We start from the raw sequence: 7,435 nt of genomic DNA on the forward strand, positions 1-7,435 counted from the left end.
ATGATACAGCAGTGGTTCTCCCACTGTGATCTGAACCCTTTTCAAGGGGTAAATTAGGTTAGATCTACTTTTCTTAATTTTAATGACAATGTTTTGTATTTTTACTGTCATTGTTTTATAACTGTTACAAACTAATTTTCCAAAAACTAGATGGTATGTTCACAATAGACTGAATGTGGAAAAGAGAAAGAAAATCGAAGAAATATCAAACAATGCCACTGTTTACTAGCCTTATTTTGAGAACACATTTAAAAAACTGTTATTTATGTGCACATGTAATAATCATATCATGTAATTAAAAATAAAAAAGTTTTAAAGTTTTTAAAAATAAAAGTTTTTAGTTCCTCAGTTTTAATTTTGATTACAGCAAGTGACAGTAGATAAAACATAAAAAGAACTCTTAGGCCATGAATAATTTTAAAATCATAAAGAGTTCTCACAAAAAAAAATTGAGAACTGTTGTTCTTGTCCATAAACAATACAGAATGCTTCTAAAATTGATACATGTATTTAATACCTAATATTTATTCCAATGGGAACAATAGACAAGAAGCACCTATCTTCTCAAAACTCACTGGTGTTCAGGTGACAGAATCCAGGAAGGAATCCTAATTCTAATTGAGCTCTTTGCCCCAGTAAATTACAATTTGTTAGTAACAGAATGTGCATTATAGTTTAATAATAAAGAGTGACATGAAAAATTAAGCTAATTATGTAATCATAGAAGATTCCACTGACAAGTGATAAAAGAGTTGGAATCAATAAATTATTTTCAGTGCCATGTGTATGAGCAAACAAAACCATTCTTAATGACTACATCCAGCCAGTTCTTTAAGAAATTAATAGCTCTAGATTTAAGAAATCTAGGATTATATAGTTATCTAAAAATATATCTATTCTATTTTGTACTGATACAGTGAGTGCTTACTTTCTAATCATGCATTTTCAGAAGGTGTCTGCTAATCTGATGATTCATACTTGTTTTCCAGTTAGAGTTATTCAGAGCATGGCAAAACTACTATTTACAACTCAGTATAAGCTATTTTCACTTACTTTGTTTCCCTGTCAGGACCTAGACAATGCAATCAGCAAATCAACATTTGGAGTCGGGGCGGAGCAACATGGCGGCGAGGAGACGCTGCGAGTAAGATCTCCCATTAAAAAAAGTGAATAGGGAGGAAAAGCGGCAGGTCCCAGTGAGAACTGGGACACGGAAGATAAACGGGTGACGCCAGCAAACTACCCGAAGAAGAAACTGGCGATAAAAAGAGGACTAGAAGGGAGGGAAGCGCAGAACCCTGCTCCCCTCCCCCGCCCACAGAGGCGGCACTCTTCGACCAGCAGAGAGGAGGAAACAACAAACTAAAACGACCCACAAGAACAAACGACGCAGCAAGCGGGACTGTGAGCGAAAGGAACTATTGCAGCCACCACACCCCGTGAACGGGAGCTGAGGCGAACCCTGCAGGATCCGCCGCGGCGGTGAGCGAACGGCTCCGGGCGCCATTAGAGAAGAACAAAGACCCCGGGAGACGCGCACCCAGCCCGGGCTGCCGGTAAGCTGGCGCGGAAACGCGGAGTGCTCGGCGCGCTTGAAAAGCAAGTGCAGACCTGGATCACGGCTGCCCAGGTCCCCGCGCCTGCGACCTAGGCTTGCGGGGAGACGCGGAGGTCCTCACTGAGGTGAAGGTCCCTCCCTGAGTGAGCAGGAACCAGGCGCCCAGGCACGGGAGCGGTGCAAAAGGCGCCATTCCCGCGCCACTGAACTGGGCTACAGCCCGGTCCTGGAACTGAGGGCTTTGAACTGAGACCCGGGGCACGAAAATTCGGGGCGTGGTTTCTCCACGACGGTGGGGCACAAGGCAGACACAGCACCCCAAAGCTGTTGAGGTGTACCCTACCATTCCCGCTCTGTTCTCTGTCCCACGGGGTGGGGGGAGGCGAAAAACAGCCCCCAAGGACAATAGGAGAGATCTCTGGCGCCACCTAGCGACCAGGAAAAAAAAAGTCACTAACACCCTATAAAACAGGACATTTCTTAAGACTGCTTGAAAAGGGCAGAAGGTTTCTGGAGGACCCAGTGGCCAGCCGGGAAGTTATTCCACGCCAGGCCCCTTCCGACCAGCAGTCTGAGCCCACAGAGGGAGCAGGCACCCACGTCCGGGGCAGACCGGGTGCGCAGAAGAGTGTGCCTGAAACCGGAGGCGCAGGGACTGCATCCCGCTTCGCCATTTGAGAACAGGGACATTTCTTCAGTAAAAACTGCCTAAAACCAGCAGAAAGCTCCCCCAGAAGACAGAGATGGCTCCTGGAAGAGCCAGAGGGGAGCGGAGAAGTTCACCCAAGATGTCAGTCAGTCCGAGCAACACAGTGTCCCAACGCATACGACAAATTAGAAAACAGACAGTAGGGAGTAGAAGAACCACACGCAACCTAAAAACTCCTCAGGAAAGAAGCACACCACAAAAAGAAAACCACTCCCCAGATTGCAACGACAGCAACTTGGAAGAACTTCTGAGCCTTCCAGAAAGAGAATTTAAAATTGCCATGATTAAAAAAGTGATAGATCAGAAGAAGGAAATTGAGTCCCTAAAGAGGGAAGTAAGAGAAATGCAGGAGATCAAAGAATTAATGGAGGAAATAAAGAAATCTGGGAAAAGCAATGAAAGCAGAATAGATGAAATGGAAGAACGAATAAGTAATCTTGAAGACACAGAAATAAAAAGAACCAAAACAGAAAAGGAAAGAGAAGTACGAAGGAAAAAGAATGAAGAAAGACTTCGGGAACTATCTGACTCCATGAGGAAAGGAAATATAAGAGTTATAGGAATTCCAGAAGGAGAGGAGAGAGATGTAGGAACAGAGAAAATATTCATGGATATAATTGAAGAGAACTTCCCAAATGAGAAGAAGGAGCTGAAAATTGATATACAAGAAGCAAGAAGAACACCAAACTTCCACGACGAAAGGAAAACACAGCAAGACACATAATAGTAAAGCTCCCAAGAATCCAGGACAAGGAAAAAATAATGAAGCTGACAAGAGGGAAGAAACAGATAACATTCAAAGGAAAACCAATCAGGCTCACATCAGACTTCTCTGAAGAAACACTACGGGCAAGGAGAGAGTGGAGGGACATAGTCAACAGACTCCAAGAAAACAGATGCCAACCAAGAATACTCTATCCCGCAAAGCTCTCTTTCCTCCATGAAGAAAGAATATGGACCTTCCCAGACAAAGAGAAACTCCGGAATTTCATTGCGACTAAACCCCCACTCCAAAAAATACTACAAGGAATCCTAAAGCCAGAACCTCAGAGGGACGAATAACAACGAAAGAAGACCAGAAAAAAAAAAAAGTTATTAAAAGAATAAATAAATAAAATCAAAGGAAAGACAAACATAATGGCAAATACAGATGCTAACATATCAATATTAACTCTAAATGTAAATGGACTAAACTCTTCAATAAAAAGACACAGAGTTGCAGCCTGGATTAAGAAACAAAACCCAACCTTTTGCTGTCTCCAGGAAACACATTTAGCTACAAAAGATAAAAATAGGCTCAAAGTCAAAGGATGGAAAACAATCCTACAAGCAAATGGGCCAAAAAAGAAAGCAGGAACAGCTATACTTATATCAGATAAAACAGACTTCAAACTCAAAAAAAATAAAAAGAGACCCCAATGGTCACTACATTATGATTAAGGGGACAATACTTCAAGAAGAAATAACACTCATTAACATATACTCACCAAACGAAAGAGCACCAAAATATATCAGACAACTGTTGTCCTCTCTGAAAACAGACATCAGAGAAAACACATATGTAGTGGGAGACTTCAACACACCACTATCAACAATGGATAGATCAACAAGACAAAAAATAAGTAAAGAAACTAAAGCTCTAAATAAGGACCTAGAGCATTTGGGCTTAACAGACATCTATAGAACACTAAACCCAAAAAAACGGAGTACACATTTTTCTCAAGCGCACACGGATCATTCTCCAGGATCGATCACATACTGGGCACAAGACAAACATCAACAGATACACCAAGATTGAAATCATACCAACCATCTTTTCTGACCACGAAGGCATCAAACTAGAAATAAATCATAAAAAGAAGGCAAGGAACTATCCTACCTCATGGAGATTAAAAGCCACACTACTGGAAGACCACTGGACTAACGAGGAGATCAAAGAAGAAATTAAAAAATTCTTTGAATTGAATGACAAGGAGGACACCAATATCCTAAATGTATGGGATGCAGCAAAAGCAGTAATAAGAGGAAAATATATAGCAATAGAAGCTCACATCAAAAAACAAGAAAGAACTCAAAGAAACAACCTAATCTCGAAGCTCAAAGATCTAGAAAAAGAACAACAAAAAAACCCAGAACCAGTAGAAGAAAAGAAATAATAAAAACCAAAGCAGAAATAAATGAAATTGAAACTAAAAACAATCCAAAAGATCAATGAAACCAAGAGCTGGTTCTTTGAAAAAATAAATAAAATAGACAAACCCCTAGCCAGGCTCACAAAGGAAAAAAGGGAGAAAGCACAAATACACAGAATCATAAATGAAAGAGGAGAAATCACAACGGACACAGCAGAAATAAAAGAATAATCAGTAACTACTATGAACAGTTATATGGAAACAAGTTCAACAATCTAGAGGAGATGGACAAATTCTACAACTCTACAATCACCCAAAGCTAGATAAAGAAGAAATAGAACACCTAAACAGACCAATTACAAGCAGCGAAATTGAAATGGTAATTAAAAACCTCCCCAAAAACAAAGCCCAGGACCTGATGGATTTACAAATGAATTCTACCAAACATTCAGAGACGAATTAGTGCCTATCCTTCACAAACTCTTCCAAAAAATTGAGAAGGAAGGGACAATACCAAACACGTTCTATGAAGCCAATATTACACTAATACCAAAACCGAATAAGGACAACACAAAAAGGAAAACTATAGGCCAATCTCCCTAATGAACACTGATGCAAAAATCCTCAATAAAATTTTTAGCTATCAGAATCCAACAATGTATCCATAAGATAATTCACCACGACCAAGTTGGATTCATTCCAGGGGCACAAGGATGGTTTAACATCCGAAAATCAATCAACGTTATCCAACACATCACCAAAAAGAAATATAAAAACCATATGATAATATCAATAGATGCTGAGAAAGCTTTCGACAAAGTGCAACACCCATTCATGATAAAAGCCCTTGAAATTCTTGGATACAAGGAACATACCTCAACATCATAAAGGCCATCTATGACAAGCCAACAGCCAGTATCATTCTCAATGGTGAAAAAGCTGAAAGCAATTCCATTAAGATCTGGAACAAGACAAGGATGTCCACTCTCACCACTGCTTTTTCAATATAATACTGGAAGTCTAGCCAGAGCAATAAGACAAGAGAAAGACATCCAAGGAATCCAAATAGGAAAAGAAGAAGTCAAACTATCACTATTTGCAGATGATATGATAATATACATAGAGAACCCCAAAATCTCCACAGAAAAACTAATTCAACTCATCAATCAATTCAGTAAAGTGGCAGGATACAAAATCAACACGCAAAAGTCAGTGGCCTTCCTATACACAAACAATAAATCTGAAGAAGAAGAAATCAAAAAAACCACCCCTTTTATTATCGAAACAAAAAAAATCAAATATTTGGGAATAAATCTAACAAAAGAGGTAAAGACCTATACAAAGAAAACTATAAAACACTGTTAAAAGAAATAGAAGAAGACACAAAGAAATGGAAAGACATCCCCTGCTCATGGATTGGAAGAATAAACATTATTTAAAATGGCCATCCTACCAAAAGCAATATACAGATTCAATGCTATTCCAATCAAAATCTCAATGGCATTCTTCAAAGAAATAGAACAATTATGATGAAATTCATATGGAATCACCAAAAACCCCGAATAGCCAAAGCTCTACTGAAAAAAAAAGAAGGAAATGGAGGCATCACACTCCCAGACTTCAAACTATACTACAAAGCCATAATCATCAAAACTGCATGGTATTGGAACAAGAACAGACATACAGACCAATGGAATCGAATAGAAAATCCAGAAATAAACCCACAGATTTATGGTCAACTAATCTTTGACAAAGGAGCAAAGACTATGCATTGGAGCAAAGAAAGTTTGTTCAATAAATGGTGCTGGGAAAACTGGGTCGCTACATGCAAAAGAATGAAGCTTGACCACTACTCACACCATACACAAAAATCAACTCAAAATGGATTAAAGAACTAGACATAAGACCTGAACCATAAAATACATAGAAGGAAATATAGGCGAAACACTACGGGATTTGCACATCAAAGACATCTTTACAGACACATCACCCAAAGCAGTGATAGTGAAGAGAAAGATAAACAGCTGGGACTACATCAAATTAAAGAGCTTCTGCACAGCAAAAGAGACAATAACAAAAACAAAGAGAAACCCCACCAACTGGGAGAACATTTTTGCACCCCAACACTAATGATAAAGGACTGATCACAAAAATCTGCAAGAGCTGATGAGACTCAGCAACAACAAAGAAAATATCCAGTCAAAAAATGGGCAGAAGAGCTAAAAAGAAACTTCTCTGAAGAGGAAATGCAAATGGCCAACAGACATATGAAAAAATGTTCAACATCACTTGTAATCAGGGAAATGCAAATCAAAACTACCATGAGATACCATCTCACACCAGTGAGAATGGCACATATTAAAAAAACTAGCAACAACAAATGTTGGCGAGGATGTGGAGAAAAAGGAACTCTTTGTGCACTGTTGTGGGAGTGCAAACTGGTCCAACCACTATGGAGAGCTGTGTGGAGATTTCTGGACCTACTAAACATAGAGCTTCCATATGATCCAGCAATTCCACTCCTAGGTATTTTACCCAAAGGACACAGAAACATCAATTCCAAAGAGCACCTGCACTCCTATGTTTATAGCAGCACTGTTTACAATAGCTAAGCTTTGGAAACAACCCAAATGCCCAAAATAGATGACTGGATCAAGAAGATGTGGTACATATATACCATGATGAATATTACTCAGCATTCAAAAAAGATAAACACATGCAATTGCAGCAACATGGATGGCACTGGAGGGATCATGCTCAGCGAAATAAGCCAAAAAGAAAAAGAAAAAATACCGGATGGTCTCACTCATAGCAGGAATCTAGAAAACTTAAATAAGGGACCAGGAAAATGAATATAGAAAGTGAAAATCAAAATCAACAAAAAACTATGAACCAGAGACACTTTTTGGGGGGTGGGGGGCGGGAGGGGAAGGATTGGGTCAGAATGGGGCGTTTGCAATTGTATGGGGGGAATATAAAAAATAAAATTTAATATTTAAAAAAAAAAAAAATAAATAAAAAAAAAATAAAAATAGA

The sequence above is a fragment of the Talpa occidentalis genome, unplaced genomic scaffold (assembly GCF_014898055.3).
Source record: "Talpa occidentalis isolate TD23 unplaced genomic scaffold, MPIMG_talOcc4v2.1 talOcc4.7, whole genome shotgun sequence".
NCBI lineage: Eukaryota > Metazoa > Chordata > Mammalia > Eulipotyphla > Talpidae > Talpa > Talpa occidentalis.